At 44.4% G+C, this 15,880-nt stretch overlaps 1 pseudogene; it reads left to right on the top strand.

Annotated features, from left to right (window-relative positions):
* The window catches only part of LOC123771518 (probable glutamate receptor), a 146,041-nt pseudogene that overhangs the window by 24,535 nt on the left and 105,626 nt on the right, over positions 1–15,880 (top strand).

The following is a 15,880-nucleotide window of genomic DNA, read 5'->3' as shown; positions in this document are numbered from 1 at the left end:
GTACAGGTATTGTACAGCACGCTAGTGTAGTGTGTCTGCTGTACTGGTATTGTACACCATGGTAGTGTGTCTGCTGTACTGGTATTGTACACCATGGTAGTGTAGTGTGTCTGCTGTACTGGTATTGTACATCATGGTAGTGTGTCTGCTGTACTGGTATTGTACACCATGGTAGTGTAGTGTGTCTGCTGTACTGGTATTGTACACCACGCTAGTGTAGTGTGTCTGCTGTACTGGTATTGTACACCACGCTAGTGTAGCGTGTCTGCTGTACTGGTATTGTACACCACGCTAGTGTAGCGTGTCTGCTGTACTGGTATTGTACACCATGGTAGTGTGTCTGCTGTACTGGTATTGTACACCATGGTAGTGTAGTGTGTCTGCTGTACTGGTATTGTACACCATGGTAGTGTAGTGTGTCTGCTGTACTGGTATTGTACACCACGCTAGTGTAGTGTGCCTGCTGTACTGGTATTGTGCACCATGGTAGTGTGTCTGCTGTACTGGTATTGTACACCACGCAAGTGTAGTGTGTCTGCTGTTCTGGTATTGTACACCACGCTAGTGTAGTGTGTCTGCTGTACTGGTTTTGTACACCACGCTAGTGTAGTGTGTCTGCTGTACTGGTATTGTACACCATGGTAGTGTAGTGTGTCTGCTGTACTGGTATTGTACAGCACGCTAGTGTAGTGTGTCTGCTGTACTGGTATTGTACACCATGGTAGTGTAGTGTGTCTGCTGTACTGGTATTGTACACCACGCTAGTGTAGTGTGTCTGCTGTACTGGTATTGTACACCACGCTAGTGTAGTGTGTCTGCTGTACTGGTATTGTACACCACGCTAGTGTAGTGTGTCTGCTGTACAGGTATTGTACAGCACGCTAGTGTAGTGTGTCTGCTGCACTGGTATTGTACACCACGCTAGTGTAGTGTGTCTGCTGTACTGGTATTGTACAGCACGCTGGTGTAGTGTGTCTGCTGTACTGGTATTGTACACCATGGTAGTGTGTCTGCTGTACTGGTATTGTACACCATGGTAGTGTAGTGTGACTGCTGTACTGGTATTGTACACCACGGTAGTGTAGTGTGTCTGCTGTACTGGTATTGTACACCACGCTAGTGTAGTGTGTCTGCTGTACTGGTATTGTACACCACGCTAGCGTAGTGTGTCTGCTGTACTGGTATTGTGCACCATGGTAGTGTGTCTGCTGTACTGGTATTGTACACCACGCAAGTGTAGTGTGTCTGCTGTACTGGTATTGTACACCACGCTAGTGTAGTGTGTCTGCTGTACTGGTATTGTACACCACGCTAGTGTAGTGTGTCTGCTGTACTGGTATTTTACACCACGCTAGTGTAGTGTGTCTGCTGTACTGGTATTGTACACCATGATAGTGTAGTGTGTCTGCTGTACTGGTATTGTACACCACGCTAGTGTAGTGTGTCTGCTGTACTGGTATTGTACACCACGCAAGTGTAGTGTGTCTGCTGTACTGGTATTGTACACCACGCTAGTGTAGTGTGTCTGCTGTACTGGTATTGTACACCACGCTAGTGTAGTGTGTCTGCTGTACTGGTATTTTACACCACGCTAGTGTAGTGTGTCTGCTGTACTGGTATTGTTCACCATGGTAGTGTGTCTGCTGTACTGGTATTGTACACCATGATAGTGTAGTGTGTCTGCTGTACTGGTATTGTACACCACGCTAGTGTAGTGTGTCTGCTGTACTGGTATTGTACACCATGGTAGTGTAGTGTGTCTGCTGTACTGGTATTTTACACCACGCTAGTGTAGTGTGTCTGCTGTACTGGTATTGTTCACTATGGTAGTGTGTCTGCTGTACTGGTATTGTACACCATGGTAGTGTAGTGTGTCTGCTGTACTGGTATTGTACAGCACGCTAGTGTAGTGTGTCTGCTGTACTGGAATTGTACACCACGCTAGTGTAGTGTGTCTGCTGTACTGGTATTGTACAGCACGCTAGTGTAGTGTGTCTGCAGTATTGGTATTGTACACCATGGTAGTGTAGTGTGTCTGCTGTACTGGTATTGTACACCATGGTAGTGTAGTGTGTCTGCTGTACTGGTATTGTACAGCACGCTAGTGTAGTGTGTCTGCTGTACTGGTATTGTACACCACGCTAGTGTAGTGTGTCTGCTGTACTGGTATTGTACACCACGCTAGTGTAGTGTGTCTGCTGTACTGGTATTGTACACCATGGTAGTGTAGTGTGTCTGATGTACTGGTATTGTACACCACGCTAGTGTAGTGTGTCTGATGTACTGGTATTGTACACCACGCTAGTGTAGTGTGTCTGCTGTACTGGTATTGTACACCATGCTAGTGTAGTGTGTCTGTTGTACTGGTATTGTACACCATGGTAGTGTGTCTGCTGTACTGGTATTGTACACCATGGTAGTGTTTCTGCTGTACTGGTATTGTACACCATGGTAGTGTAGTGTGTCTGCTGTACTGGTATTGTACACCATGGTAGTGTAGTGTGTCTGCTGTACTGGTATTGTACACCATGGTAGTGTGGTGTGTCTGCTGTACTGGTATTGCACACCATGCTAGTGTAGTGTGTCTGCTGTACTGGTATTGTACACCACGCTAGTGTAGTGTGTCTGCTGTACTGGTATTGTACACCATGGTAGTGTAGTATGTCTGCTGTACTGGTATTGTACACCATGGTAGTGTGGTGTGTCTGCTGTACTGGTATTGCACACCATGCTAGTGTAGTGTGTCTGCTGTACTGGTATTGTACACCATGGTAGTGTGTCTGCTGTACTGGTATTGTACACCATGGTAGTGTGTCTGCTGTACTGGTATTGTACACCATGGTAGTGTAGTGTGTCTGCTGTACTGGTATTGTACACCATGGTAGTGTGTCTGCTGTACTGGTATTGTACACCATGGTAGTGTGTCTGCTGTACTGGTATTGTACACCATGGTAGGTTGGTGTGTCTGCTGTACTGGTATTGTACACCATGGTAGTGTGTCTGCTGTACTGGTATTGTACACCATGGTAGTGTGTCTGCTGTACTGGTATTGTACACCATGGTAGTGTGTCTGCTGTACTGGTATTGTACACCATGGTAGGTTGGTGTGTCTGCTGTACTGGTATTGTACAGCACGCTAGTGTAGTGTGTCTGCTGTACTGGTATTGTACACCACGCTAGTGTAGTGTGTCTGCTGTACTGGTATTGTACAGCACGCTAGTGTAGTGTGTCTGCAGTACTGGTATTGTACACCATGGTAGTGTAGTGTGTCTGCTGTACTGGTATTGTACACCATGGTAGTGTGGTGTGTCTGCTGTACTGGTATTGTACACCATGGTAGTGTGGTGTGTCTGCTGTACTGGTATTGCACACCATGCTAGTGTAGTGTGTCTGCTGTACTGGTATTGTACACCACGCTAGTGTAGTGTGTCTGCTGTACTGGTATTGTACACCATGGTAGTGTAGTGTGTCTGCTGTACTGGTATTGTACACCATGGTAGTGTGGTGTGTCTGCTGTACTGGTATTGCACACCATGCTAGTGTAGTGTGTCTGCTGTACTGGTATTGTACACCATGGTAGTGTGTCTGCTGTACTGGTATTGTACACCATGGTAGTGTTTCTGCTGTACTGGTATTGTACACCATGGTAGTGTAGTGTGTCTGCTGTACTGGTATTGTACACCATGGTAGTGTAGTGTGTCTGCTGTACTGGTATTGTACACCATGGTAGTGTGGTGTGTCTGCTGTACTGGTATTGCACACCATGCTAGTGTAGTGTGTCTGCTGTACTGGTATTGTACACCACGCTAGTGTAGTGTGTCTGCTGTACTGGTATTGTACACCATGGTAGTGTAGTGTGTCTGCTGTACTGGTATTGTACACCATGGTAGTGTGGTGTGTCTGCTGTACTGGTATTGCACACCATGCTAGTGTAGTGTGTCTGCTGTACTGGTATTGTACACCATGGTAGTGTGTCTGCTGTACTGGTATTGTACACCATGGTAGTGTGTCTGCTGTACTGGTATTGTACACCATGGTAGTGTAGTGTGTCTGCTGTACTGGTATTGTACACCATGGTAGTGTGTCTGCTGTACTGGTATTGTACACCATGGTAGTGTGTCTGCTGTACTGGTATTGTACACCATGGTAGGTTGGTGTGTCTGCTGTACTGGTATTGTACACCATGGTAGTGTGTCTGCTGTACTGGTATTGTACACCATGGTAGTGTGTCTGCTGTACTGGTATTGTACACCATGGTAGTGTGTCTGCTGTACTGGTATTGTACACCATGGTAGGTTGGTGTGTCTGCTGTACTGGTATTGTACAGCACGCTAGTGTAGTGTGTCTGCTGTACTGGTATTGTACACCACGCTAGTGTAGTGTGTCTGCTGTACTGGTATTGTACAGCACGCTAGTGTAGTGTGTCTGCAGTACTGGTATTGTACACCATGGTAGTGTAGTGTGTCTGCTGTACTGGTATTGTACACCATGGTAGTGTAGTGTGTCTGCTGTACTGGTATTGTACACCATGGTAGTGTAGTGTGTCTGCTGTACTGATATTGTACACCATGGTAGTGTAGTGTGTCTGCTGTACTGGTATTGTACACCATGGTAGTGTAGTGTGTCTGTTGTCCTGGTATTGTACACCATGGTAGTGTGTCTGCTGTACTGGTATTGTACACCATGGTAGTGTAGTGTGTCTGCTGTACTGGTATTGTACACCATGGTAGTGTAGTGTCTGTTGTACTGGTATTGTACACCATGGTAGTGTGTCTGCTGTGCTGGTATTGTACACCATGGTAGTGTGGTGTGTCTGCTGTACTGGTATTGTACACCATGGTAGTGTGGTGTGTCTGCTGTACTGGTATTGTACACCATGGTAGTGTAGTGTGTCTGCTGTACTGGTATTGTACACCATGGTAGTGTGGTGTGTCTGCTGTACTGGTATTGTACACCATGGTAGTGTAGTGTGTCTGCTGTACTGGTATTGTACACCATGGTAGTGTAGTGTGTCTGCTGTACTGGTATTGTACACCATGGTAGTGTGGTGTGTCTGCTGTACTGGTATTGTACACCATGGTAGTGTAGTGTGTCTGCTGTACTGGTATTGTACACCATGGTAGTGTAGTGTGTCTGCTGTACTGGTATTGTACACCATGGTAGTGTGGTGTGTCTGCTGTACTGGTATTGTACACCATGGTAGTGTAGTGTGTCTGTTGTACTGGTATTGTACACCATGGTAGTGTAGTGTGTCTGCTGTACTGGTATTGTACACCTTGGTAGTGTGGTGTGTCTGCTGTACTGGTATTGTACACATGGTAGTGTAGTGTGTCTGTTGTACTGGTATTGTGCACCATGGTAGTAGGGACTATTGTGTTTGTTTTTAGCAAAAATAAAACAAACATTAATACTACAAGAACATGAAAACGGCCAACTTACTCATGAAGAACTCTCCAGACACCAAACAGAACGCCTTGAATGATATTAATGTCGTCTATCCCTTCACATGCCCACTTGGGGACTATCAGCCCTTAAGATCTCAGTATATAGGCAAGACAACAACGTCTCTTGCTCGGCGATTAACAATGCATAAATAACAGGACTCCATCTTGGAGCATATAATCTCCACTCACAACCAGACCATCATCAGAGAAATTTTAACAATCAACTCAGAAATTATCGACATATACAACGATATCAGGAGACTCGACATCAGTGAGGCCCTACTCATCAAAAAGTCAACACCAGCAAATAACAGCCAATTAACACTTGGCTAATTACATTCTACCCACTTCAAGACCCTGAACCCACACAGAAGCAAGAAAACACACAATGTACCTATTGATTCGTGTTCTGAATTATCTTTACCCATTGTCATGTGAAAATATGACAATGTCTTGCAATGACAATAGTTAAAATATGACAATGTCTTGACAATGTCAAATATGTGTCTTGCGAAACGCTTCTAGGCGTCAGACCATAAATAAAGTGAGTAAATGAACTTTGGAGAGTTAATTTTTCAACTACCCTCGACAGTGAAGAAAAACATAAGAAATATTGAGAAGATACTGCAGCCTATCCTATTACTAATGTATTAATGTTATACTACAACATAGGTAAATATCGTGGCCTATCAAGCCTACTGAAACAAGGGGTAATGGGAGGGAAGTTGATCTACCTTTACATTCCTGGCTCACGACGCCTGTCCCTCGATGGTGTGAGGTTCCCACGCTTCCTGAGTCGGTCCTTGACGATCCAGGAACGTTCCACAAGTCCTCAGGTGTCATGAAGCCTTCGCGTCGTCGCCGAACCACTCCCAGAGTTTCAGATATCCCAATCCTGGTTCACCAGTGGACACTGAGCTAATCACTCAGCTAATCATTCACTGAGCACACACACTCGTCCCTTCCACAAGGCGTTGCTCCTTGCCCTAGGAACGTTGTCGTCCCTCCAAAATCCTCAGTGAACGTGACCCGGTCACAGCTAGACTTGCCCACCACACCTCCCAAACCCTCTAGCATCAGGCGGCGCCCGTCCAGCGTCGTCGCCGACCGATTCTTCAAGTTTTGGCGCTTCTCTGAGCAATGAACTTGGTTTCTTCTTGCTTCCCGGAAGTACAGGGTCTTCAATAACACTGATGGGCTGCGATGGCTAGTTTTAATCCACTGAGTAAGGCTCCAAGAGCCTCCAAACCTCGAGAGATGATCGAGAAGCGTCCTTCCCCTCTCGCAGTCAGACCAACTCTGACGCTAACACAGCTGGCGTCCTCAGGGGCACTCGGTGACGTCACGGCGGCTCTGATTGGTGGTTCGTGACCTAAGTCAGCCAATCCGCACTCGGCTGGTGCCCCTCCACAAAATGGCGGATCTGCAGGTAGGGCGTACCGGGCACCACTTTCCCCTTACCTACAAACTTATAGTGTAGATTTCTCCCTTATCTGGTGGCCGATCTGGCCGCCAGATCGGCCAGATTCCCTGTATCTCAGGGAATTCCCTGAGATTCCCTGTATCTCAGGGAATCAGTAGAGAAAGCTGATATGACCCTTGAAGCAGGCATACGGGAGAAATAGGAGAGGGCACTGTAACAATATGTATTTGTAATATTCTTCTAATATACTTGCTACCAGTCCGCGACAAAATTAAAAAAATATATTTACAATTTCACGTGGAGATATGCAGTTATTTATCTGGAAAAGACTAATTTTACTTGCAATTTGTTTTCTTTAAATTTACCGGTTAGTTGAAAACCGGTACCATATGGCGGTGCTTTAGGCGAGCAACTGCCCGGTATCACGGTAAACATTGTTTTGATTTGCAGTTCTGAATGAACAAAAAAATAATGTTTTTGATATCCTTATCGTGCAGCTTGTGACCGGGGGGAAGGGAGGTGGGGGGGATGGTAATGGATTGGTGTTTGTCGTGTATGTGTCTTTGCGGATATTTGTTTATTTGCGATTTTATTTTTCGTGTTTTGTGTGTGTGTGTGTGTGTGTGTGTGTGTGTACTCACCTAGTTGTGTTTGCGGGGGTCGAGCTCTGGCTCTTTGGTCCAGCCTCTCAACCGTCAATCAACAGGTGTACAGATTCCTGAGCCTATCGGGCTCTGTCATATCTACACTTGAAACTGTGTATGGAGTCAGCCTCCACCACATCACCCCCTAATGCATTCCATTTGTCAACCACTCTGACACTAAAAAAGTTCTTTCTAATATCTCTGTGGCTCATTTGGGCACTCAGTTTCCACCTGTGTCCCCTTGTGCGTGTTCCCCTTGTGTTAAATAGACTGTCTTTATCTACCCTATCAATCCCCTTCAGAATCTTGAATGTGGTGATCATGTCCCCCCTAACTCTTCTGTCTTCCAGCGAAGTGAGGTTTAATTCCCGTAGTCTCTCCTCGTAGCTCATACCTCTCAGCTCGGGTACTAGTCTGGTGGCAAACCTTTGAACCTTTTCCAGTTTAGTCTTATCCTTGACTAGATATGGACTCCATGCTGGGGCTGCATACTCCAGGATTGGCCTGACATATGTGGTATACAAAGTTCTGAATGATTCTTTACACAAGTTTCTGAATGCCGTTCGTATGTTGGCCAGCCTGTCATATGCCGCTGATGTTATCCGCTTGATATGTGCTGCAGGAGACAGGTCTGGCGTGATATCAACCCCCAAGTTTTTTTCCTTCTCTGACTCCTGAAGAATTTCCTCTCCCAGATGATACCTTGTATCTGGCCTCCTGCTCCCTACACCTATCTTCATTACATTACATTTGGTTGGGTTAAACTCTAACAACCATTTGTTCGACCATTCCTTCAGCTTGTCTAGGTCTTCTTGAAGCCTCAAACAGTCCTCTTCTGTTTTAATCCTTCTCATAATTTTAGCATCGTCCGCAAACATTGAGAGAAATGAATCGATACCCTCCGGGAGATCATTTACATATATCAGAAACAAGATAGGACCGAGTACAGAGCCCTGTGGGACTCCACTGGTGACTTCACGCCAATCGGAGGTCTCACCCCTCACCGTAACTCTCTGCTTCCTATTGCTTAGATACTCCCTTATCCACTGGAGCACCTTACCAGCTACACCTGCCTGTCTCTCCAGCTTATGTACCAGCCTCTTATGCGGTACTGTGTCAAAGGCTTTCCGACAATCCAAGAAAATGCAGTCCGCCCAGCCCTCTCTTTCTTGCTTAATCTGTGTCACCTGATCGTAGAATTCTATCAAGCCTGTAAGGCAAGATTTACCCCCTCTGAATCCATGTTGGCGATTTGTCACGAAGTCCCTTCTCTCCAGATGTGTTACCAGGTTTTTTCTCACGATCTTCTCCATCACCTTGCATGGTATACAAGTCAAGGACACTGGCCTGTAGTTCAGTGCCTCTTGTCTGTCGCCCTTTTTGTATATTGGGACCACATTCGCCGTCTTCCATATTTCTGGTAGGTCTCCCGTCTCTAGTGACTTACTATACACTATGGAGAGTGGCAAGCAAAGTGCTTCTGCACACTCTTTCAGTACCCATGGTGAGATCCCATCTGGACCAACAGTCTTTCTAACATCCAGATCCAGCAGGTGTCTCTTGACCTCCTCTCTCGTAATTTCGAACTCCTCCAAGGCCGCCTGGTTTACCTCCCTTTCTCCTAGCACAGTGACCTCACCCTGTTCTATTGTGAAGACCTCCTGGAACCTCTTGTTGAGTTCCTCACACACCTCTCTGTCATTCTCTGTATACCTGTCCCCGCCTGTTCTAAGTTTCAATACCTGTTCTTTCACTGTTGTTTTCCTTCTGATGTGACTGTGGAGTAGCTTTGGTTCGGTCTTGGCTTTGTTTGCTATATCATTTTAAAAAATTTTCTCTGCTTCTCTTCTCACCCTGACGTACTCATTCCTGGTTCTCTGGTATCTCTCTCTGCTTTCTGATGTTCTGTTATTCCTGAAGTTCCTCCACGCCCTTTTGTCCAGTTTCTTCGCTTCCATACATGCCCTATTATACCATGGATTCTTCTGTTGCTTCTCGGATTTTTCCCTTTGGGCCGGGATGAACCTGTTTACTGCCTCCTGACACTTTTGGGTAACATAGTCCATCATACCCTGTACAGACTTGTCTCTGAGGTCTGTGTCCCAAGGTATTTCACTTAGGAAACTTCTCATCTGTTCATAATTCCCCTTTCGGTATGCCAGCCTTTTGATTCCTAGTTCTTTTTGGGGGGAGATAAGTCCTAGCTCTACCAGGTACCCAAAGTTCAATACACTGTGGTCACTCATTCCCAAGGGCGCTTCCATCTTAACTTCCCTTATATCTCACTCATTTAGGGTAAATATCAAATCAAGCATTGCTTGATTGTGTGTGTGTGTGTGTGTGTGTGTGTGTGTGTGTGTGTGTGTGTGTGTGTGTGTGTGTGTGTGTGTGTGTTTATTTCGTTGCCTTGTTCTGCTGTATTGTGCGTTTTGGGTTTCGTTTTGTGTGTGTTTTATCTGCTATTTGAGTGCGTTTTGGGTGTTATTTTAAGTATGTTTTATCTGGTATTTAAGTGCACTTTGAGTGTCGTTTAGTGTGTGTCTTATCTGCTATTTGAGTGCGTTTTGGATATCATTTTGTGTGTTTTTTTCTGCTGTTTGTGTGTGCATACACGTGCATTCATGCGCATGCATGTCCAGTATACTCACCAATACCTGGGTTGTGTTTCAGCTCCTGTTCCCCGCCAAAACATCCAGTCCCGAAATCTACAAGGACGCGTCTATTATGGTTTATGAAGAAATTTACTCTGAATTCGACATTGTCGAATACAGCTGCATTTACGTTATCGAGCGGATAAGGGATACTGTCCTCTTCAGGGTTCGTATCCCATCAAGACCGAGCTTGCATGAGCTCTATAATGCAATAAACCAGGAGAAGGGAAGGGAACTATCAGGGAAAAGCGCGAATCCATCACGACTATATAGCACTTGGAATGGGTCAGGATAAGGATTGGGATGGGGAGGGGGAAAGGAATGATGCCCAATCACTTGTGGACGGTCGGGGATTGAACGCCGACCTGCATGAAGCGAGACCGTCGTTTTACCATCCAGCTCAAGTGGTTGGTAAAGCGAGCGGAAAATTATTCTAGTGATACAAATTTATATTTTTTATTAAGGTTAGGTTAGGTGAGGTGAGGTTAGGTTAAGTTTGGTTAGGTTAAGTTTGGTTAGGTTAGGTTAGGTTAGGTGAGGTTAGGTGAGGTGAGGTGAGTTGAGGTTAGGTTAGGTTAGGTTAGGTTAGGTGAGGTGAGGTTAGGTTAGGTTAGGTTAGGTGAGGTGAGGTGAGGTGAGGTGAGGTGAGGTGAGGTGAGGTGAGGTTAGGTTAGGTTAGGTTAGGATACCTGTAACACTTGCGGTAATTCTGGTGCTGTAACTATCAGAGACTGGGCGATCCCTGAATAACAATTAGTGTATTCATGGCATTTCTCGCTGCTCTAATTTACTGTTTACCCGGTGGTGCCCGGGAGAGTCAGTCTCTACCCTCCCTTACCCATTCCACCTCTCTTCTTTCTCTCTCTTCCTTCATCTGACATCTTCACTACTCAATATCTTCAATGCTTATGCTATCTTCATCGCCATAATCATCTTCACTATTCATTTTCTTCGTCACTGTAACCGAATGAATTCAGTTCATCGTTTTCCAGTACATCATGACAATGCGCGGGAAAACGGCGGGAGTAATAACTCATTGTATCGAGGGGACCGGAAATCAGTGTTTATATTCAAGTTAAGCTTATATCAAAGGTCCCTCGCAAGGTCGAACTACTGACCCTCCCCAGGACGCAACCCCACAGCAAGCTGAATACCGCCTGCATACCCATATATTCCTAGGTGAACAGATGCATTTGGTGAAACTTGCCCCAAACATTCTGCCCCGCACGAGATTCGAACCCAGATTTACCGATTGTGCGTCAAGAACGAACCCGACTATACTACCGAAACCCTTTCAATGCAAACAGAAAATTGACGAAACGAATTATCAAATAAATGCTTAACAAATGGGGAGGGGGAAGAAGAAGATAAGAAAAATAAGTAGACCACTGCAAGAGCAGAGAGGAAGGAGGCAAAAAAGACGGGTAGGAAGGAGTTAAATCGTGATGGCCCTCCCCCCCCCCAAGCTCTCGGACGTAGGTTCAAATCCTCATCACGGCCCTTGTGGACTTGTTAAAGTATGTCCATAATAAGACCTGCAGGTCAGGTTTGGCCACCATACTATAGCAGGTACAGAGAAAATTTACAAACTTAATTCCATAAATTGGATCTTTTTTTGTGAAGAATTATTTAAAATTTTAATGTACAATTTCTAGAAACGCCAAAACAAAGGTCATAATAAATGTTTGTAAATATATGAGACGGTTTAACGAGGAAAATAATAGCGTTTAAATAAATCAACTCAAAACTGATCCCTAACCCATAGAAGCAGACTGGGTAATTTAGATTCAGAAAAACCTGAAGTAAATGCTGTTTCGGGACTAATTGATGTTGATCTCATTTTATGGTACTAATATTTTCTCTTACAAACATCACATTCCAGTTGTTTCATTGTTCATGAAAATGATTAGTTGCGTATGAATAGGAGCTGCCACTCAGGGGTCAATTGGCTTTCAGTTTCTTCTTTCATGTGAGTTCATGCTATATTTAAATAAGAAAATGAAGATTGTATAACAAACAAAGCAAATGAACTGAAGCCAAACAAGGTCCAGAAGCATGCTACCAATCTATTTCCTGAAATATTAAACACCACATGCAAAACGTAAGAAAATTTACATGCCAGGCAATAACGGATTATTTGGCATGGAAGACACACAAAATAGGGAACACGAGAGGACAATACCTCCCCTCAACAGTCAACAGGCATATTAGAAAGTATTGCTTAAGTGTAAGATAAACAAGTTATAGACTGTACTAGGAAGTGAAAAAGTGGAGACACTCCTAACTCAGCTTCTAATGTCGATATGACAGAGCCTTGAAAGAACAGTACCAATGAGTTTTATTTTACATATTTCACAATGAATATGAACATTATGCACGATGATTGAAATTAAATTAATTTCTTTTAGGAAACCAATAAGGTGATATCTGTTGTAGGTGCGGCATGTACGTCCACCTGCCGTACACGCCCAGAGAGACGCAGCCAGTGTGGGTTGCCTCCTGGACGCCCAAACACGGTCTCGCCCTCTCCTCTTCTCTCCAGCTCTTCCCAGAGAAGTTTTACAGGTTGACAGTGAAGAATATTTTAAAATTAAATGTGTGTGTGTGTGTATGTAATCGCCTATTGTACTTGCAGGATCGAGCTTGATTCTGGGATCCGGCCTTTCTAGCTCCTGGTTGTTTAATGCAAGGACTTGTCCTATTTCCCTATCTAATCTAGTATTAAAATTACAATTGAGTTTGGTTCCACAACCTGCACCTTAAGTTCATTCCATTTTCCCACTACTCTCACGCTAAAAGAAAACTACTTAATATCTCTGTGATTCGTCTGAGTTTCCAGTTTCCACCCATGTCCCCTCGTTCTGTAAGTATTCAATGTGACATGTCACCTATTTCCACTCTGTCAATCCCCCCTAAGTATTATATATGTTTCTTTCATGTCTCCCCACTTCCTCCTTTTTTCTTGCATCGTCAGGTTCAGTGCATTCAGTCGCTCTTCATACCTCATCCTTCCCAACTCTGGAACGATCTTCGTCGCAAACTTCTTAACTTTTTCCCGTTTCCTTATGCGTTTGCTCAGGTGGGGGCTTTATAATGGGACTGCATACGCTAAGACTGGTCTCAAGTAAGCAATGTAAAGCACCCTAAATGCCTCCTAACTTAGGTTTCTGAATGACATTTTAACTTTTGCTAGCATAGATTACGCTGCTGTCGTTATCCTATTTATATGTGCCACATGAGTTAGATTAGGTGATACATCCACTCCCAGGTCCCTCTCTCGAATCGTCACAGATAGGTAGTTTTCCTTCGTTGTGTACTGTCCCTGTACCAACCAAGTTGTGCTTGTGGGGATTGAGCTTCGGTTCTTTGGTCGCGCCTCTCAACTGTCAACTGTCACTCTATCAACTTAGCAACTAAGCTAGCCACAATAAGGAAGGATTCTAGAGGCACCAATTGCCTAGAGACGTCGAGGTCTTGCCAATATACTGAGATCTTTAGGGCCGACATTTCCCAAGTGGGCATATGAAGGCATAGACGACGTTAGTCTCTTTTAACAAGTTCTGTTTCGTGTTTGGAGAATTCTTCATAAGTAGGTTGGCGGTCTACTTGCTTTTGTAATATATTGTTAATTTTATCTTCTGATTGGTGTCTGTAGAGATAACGTTCCAATCAATAATATTTTTCAGGACTCTTTCCTCCATTGTATAAGTCATGGAAAAGAATATCCTGTAAAACAGTTTGATAGGGAGTACGGGTGTTGTACAGGTTGCTTCTTCATGGGTTGCATGGCATGTCACCTTTCTTTTAATGGCGCCTTCAACGTAACCGTTAGAGAAGCCATTATTGACTAGGATCTGCCTTACTCTACATAGTTCCTCGTCGACCTGCTTCCAACTAGAGCAATGCTTGAGAGCTCGATCGACGTAGGCGTTGACAGTACTCTGCTTGCACCGGACCGGGCAGTCACTGTTAGCACTCAGGCACATTTATATGTTAGTTTCTTTAGTGTAGACTGCAGTATGAAGACCTCTATTTCTTTCCGTGACTGTTACATCTAGAAAGGGCAGCTTCCAATCACTCTCCATCTAGCAAGTGAAACTTAACACCGAATTTTGCTCGAATGCCTCCTTCAGCTGCTGTACACGTCTGACATCAGGAACCTGTATGCAAATCTCGTCAACACACCTGCAGTGTATGGTGGGTTTCAAGTCCATGTCAACTAAGACCCTCTGCTCTATGGTACCCATGTAGAAGTTCGCAAACAGGACACCTAGGGGAAAGCCCATGGCGACCCTATCTACTTACTTGTACATGTGCCCATCGGAACTCATAAAGGGTGCCTCTTTAGTGCAGGCTTGGAGTAACATTCTCAGTATGCTCTCTGGTATGTCAAGAGGAGTACAAGCCGGTTCACGATACACTCTCTCCAGTATCATCCCAATTGTTTTATCCACAGGTACGTTGGTAAACAGCGATTCCACATCCAAAGAGGCTCTTATCCCTGTGGCCGTGCTCCCCGCAGTAAGTCAACGAATTCCTTTAGAGACTTCAGGCTAAAGGCACAAGGTGCACAAAGAGTCAGCAGGCAGTTGAGTCGCTTAGCCAGTCTGTTGTGGATGTGGGGTATCTGGCTGATGATTGGCTGAAGTGGGTTTCCAGGCTTGTGGTGTCTGAAAATGTGAGAAGTCCTTGCGAAATGCGGTTAAGCGTCAGACCATAAATAAAAAATGAGAAAATGAACATTGGAGAGTTAATTTTTCAATTACCCCCACAGTGAAGAAAAAGTAAGAAATATTAAGAAAATTCGTTTTAGAACCATTAATCTTACTCTTTCGGTCTTATTCAACAACATATGTTTACAAGAAAGACTGCTACCAAAATATACTAACATATATGCAAACAAGCTTGAATGGTCCCCAAGCCAAAACGCAACTGAAAACTCCACACCCCCAGAAGGATTCGAACCCAGACAGCCAGGAGCACTATGCACCAAGGCGTACCTGGTACCGTACATTTGTGTACCTCTCTTCATTCATGGGGGACCCTCTTGACAGTTTTCTAGCCTTATTATTGTACTCAGCTGATTGCAGATAATATTTATCTCAAACTTTCGAAGTCGCTATGGGGTCTCCTCTCTTCCCTATTCTTGTCAATCTCTACATGGAATATATCAAAACCGTTCTTCTTCCCACTTTGATACTAGTCTCTATCTCTGGCTTCGCTATGTTGATGACATTTTTATCTTTATCGCCTTATGACCTTCGTCTTTTCCAGCCTTTCCTCTACTCTCTTAACAATCTCGATCCTTCTATCCGTATCAAATTTGAATAGGAATCTAATTCCTTTCTTCCTTTTCTTGATGTTCATGTTCAGAGCTCTGTGTCCTGGTTCTCTTTCTCTGTCTACCACAAACCCATGCATAGTGGCATGTACATTCACATCTTTTCCTTCTATCCTTCTACTGTTAAGAAAATTGTCCTTGTCTCTCTACTTCCATGCTCTACACATCAGCGACCCTTAGTTTCTTGATTCTGAAATTTCCTTTATTTACAAATCTTTCTCTCGCCTAGCTTACCCCCATACATTTTTTCAATTGTGCCGTTTCTCAACCTAAAAGAAATTTCTTTCATCCCAAACCTAGTTCCAACAATAGTACTACTGTGCTCTTCATATCTGAAATCTAGAATCTCACTAATACCGCTTCGTCCACTTGACATA

The sequence above is a fragment of the Procambarus clarkii genome, chromosome 76, assembly GCF_040958095.1.
Source record: "Procambarus clarkii isolate CNS0578487 chromosome 76, FALCON_Pclarkii_2.0, whole genome shotgun sequence".
Lineage (NCBI taxonomy): Eukaryota > Metazoa > Arthropoda > Malacostraca > Decapoda > Cambaridae > Procambarus > Procambarus clarkii.
This window is presented reverse-complemented; position numbering and strand designations above follow the sequence as displayed.